General features: G+C 37.1%; 1 pseudogene; it reads right to left on the bottom strand.

Annotated features, from left to right (window-relative positions):
* Positions 1-3355, bottom strand: part of LOC104855662 — a 170789-nt pseudogene that overhangs the window by 154713 nt on the left and 12721 nt on the right.

The raw sequence follows: 3355 nt of genomic DNA, 5'->3' as shown, positions 1-3355 counted from the left end.
AAAAAAAAAAAAAAAGCAATAAACAATGGTGGAGATGGTGCTGGGGAAAAAGCAAATCAAAGTTAAAATAGGAAATTCAAATGCATTACCAACAAAATGTCTATACCTGAGTTTGTTAACTTTTTTTGAGCCTTGAACACCTTAAACAGTTTTGTGAAACCTATGGACTTATTTTAAGAATAATATTTTTAAAAGCATGAAATAAAATATAATGGACTATGAAGGGAGCAAAACATATTTCTACATAATTACAAAAAATGCTCTATGTGATATAGTCACATATATGTTTCCTTATTAGCACATTAAAAAACAAGACCTGCAGGTGGGTCTAATAACTACCATATTTCGAAACAGTGATGAGGAAGATGGAATTGTAACTCAATAGAACACATGCTTAGCATGGATGATGCCCTTGATTCCACCCCATTGCCAAAAATTCATTTGTTGAAACCTAATCATCAATGTGATGGTATTTAGGAAAAAAGTCACTAATGAGCATAGAACATATTTTGAAGTCTCTAGAATTTATTTCTGCCTGGCAAGCACATGGTCCTGAGTTCAATCCTCAGTACCAAAAATAAATAAAGTAAAACATATAAAGAAAGGGTTAAATGAGATAGTCTATGTGTGGTACTTAGTACAAACTTAGCACTAAGTGTGTTCCATAAATGTTAGCTTTTGTTATTATTTATGTTAAAGATCTCATAGTGCTTTTTAAAATTCTTCCATTAATTTGCTCACTCTAAAAAGCAAGCTCCTCTGGGCTTGGTGGCACAGACCTGTAACCCCAGCACTCAAGATGCTGAGACAGGAAGATGGCTGTGAATTCAAGGACAGACTGGGCTACACAGTGAGATCAAGGACAGCCTGAACTGCATAGTGAGACCCTTTCTCAAAAAACCAAAAACAAAAGCAAGCCCCTAATAGGAGTCTGCTATAGACTGAATGATTGTGTACACCCTGCCCCATGAAATTCATGGAAACCTAATTTCCAATGTAACAGTATTTAGAGGTGGGGCCCTAGAAAAGTGATTAAAACATGAGGGTTCAATGGGATCAGTGCTCCTATAGACAAAGCCCACCTCCCCCTCCTCTTCCACTCTGTAAGGTTAAAGCAAGATGACTGTCTATGAACCAGAAAGTTGGCTGTCAACAAACACTGAATCTACCGGTGTCTTTATCTTTTCTACTGGTGATTTGAACTTCTGTATGTGTGTACTCACTTTACCATAGCCATAACAAAATACTGGACACTGGAAGCAGGGACATAAAGTACAATAAAGGATAAAGACACATGTAGTCTCTACTTTCCAGGAGTTTACCATGTGGAGACAAGATGAGTACATGAGTGAGAGTGGTAGAAATTCTGACAAGACATTAAAAGGCCCAAGTAAATAATACTGATTGAGAAGATACACTTGAAAGAGTCGAAACCAAAGATGGCTGCATGCAGCTTGTGCTGATCCCTAGAGTGTGGACGAGATTTGAGGTAGCAAGGAATATTGTACACCATGGCAACAGCATGAGCATAGACTTCAAATTCCAAATGAGTGCCAGATATTCAAAAGAAAGTGAGAAACCAACCTATAGAGGGCCCATGGCAGATAACATTGGAAACTGTAGCTAGAGACAATGGAGTTATATCAAGATTCAAGGCTTGGAGAATCCTCAAAAACTTATTCCCCTTCTAGGTTATCTTTCTGAAAAAGTTAAAGGCATCATATTACAGTGATACACACATATCTATGTTTATAGCAGCACAACTCATAATAGCTAAATCATGGAAATGGCCCATATGTCCATTGGCAGATGAATGGGTAAAGAAAATGTGGTATTTATACAAAATGGAGTACTATTCTGCCATAAAGAAGTATAAATTTGAGTCATTTGTAGGAATGTGAATGTACTTTGAGACTGCGTTGAGTGAAATAAATCACACAAGCTTAAATATCACATGATTTCTTTTACATGAAAACCCAAAGTATAAATAAATTTAAAGCAAAGTAAAAAATAATAGGAAACAGGGAGCTAGATATTTTGCAAAAGGAAAGGGGACCAGGAGATAGAGGGATGAGGTGAGGAGAGGAGTAAGGGGAGTGAAAAGAATTAACATATGTTATATACATGTACCAACTCCCAATGATGAATGTACTTATTGTGCACTGTAAATATGCACATATTTATAAAATTACAGATAGTATATATTTTAAAATATATTAAAAATTTAAAGATTCATGGCTAATAGAAATTTGGAATAAAGAACCAAGATTCTGACCTCTGGGGTCAAGAAGAAGACAGTGTCTATGAGGAAGACTTACTGAGGATAAGGAAGATTAGAAGACAAGAATGTAGAGATGATAAACTTGATAATAAATGTCAGATACAAGAATATTCCAGCAATTCAAATGTTAAAGAAGAGGCCTCTTTGGATTTCTCCTCACAGCCAACCAACGACAACACCCTTGGAAAACCTTTTTTTTATATAAAATGTAAGTTCATCATCCTTTCCTGTAAGTAGACTCTGGGTTAGACACAATATCTTCCTGCTGGCCAAGAGCACGGGGGTCATCACTATCAATTATGAAAGCTAGACATCTAGAGGGCAGAGCTTTGAGATTTGCTGAGCATAGAATGAGCTTGGATATTCTCTACAAATTGATTTTTTAAAATAAATTTCTACCTATTAAGTTGGGCATGTTGGCCCGTGGCTGTAGTCCATGTCCACAGGAGGCTGAACTGGGAGGATCATTTGAGTCGAGGAGTTCAAGATCAGCTGGACAACATAGCAAGACCTCTCAAAAAAAAAAGTTTCTATCCTGTGACATGCTCTATAAATTGATTTCTTAAATTGCTGATACAACTTTATTTTTTTCTGTTATATACCTCATTCTCCTAAAAACTAAACATAGCAAGCTAAGAAAAGCAAAGTAAAATTTAAAATTCAATGAATACAACTTCTAATTCTTGTGAAGATGAAGTAGCAGGGATTGAGTTTTGTGAAATATATGAAAAAACTGTTTCTTAGGCATTGGGCAACAAGCAGTGGAGAAATGTAAACACAAGTGTCTAGAAACGAAGTGAGCCCTACTACTGACCAAATTACTTCCTTGAGGCCATTTCCAGTGTGCAGCACAAAGAAAAGCAAACCAAGCCAGGCGTGGTTGCGCCTGCCTGTAATCCCAGCACTCAGGAGGCAGGAGGATCGCTGTGAGTTCAAGACCAGCCTAGGCTACATAGTGAGTTCCAGGTCAGTCTCAACTATATAGTGAGACCCTGTCTCAGAGAAAGAGAAAGAGACAGAGAGAGTGAGAGAGACAGAGAGAGAGACAGAGAGAGAGAGAGAGAGAGAGAGAGA

The sequence above is a fragment of the Fukomys damarensis genome, unplaced genomic scaffold (assembly GCF_012274545.1).
Source record: "Fukomys damarensis isolate Sample0158 unplaced genomic scaffold, DMR_v1.0_HiC HiC_scaffold_39, whole genome shotgun sequence".
NCBI lineage: Eukaryota > Metazoa > Chordata > Mammalia > Rodentia > Bathyergidae > Fukomys > Fukomys damarensis.
This window is presented reverse-complemented; position numbering and strand designations above follow the sequence as displayed.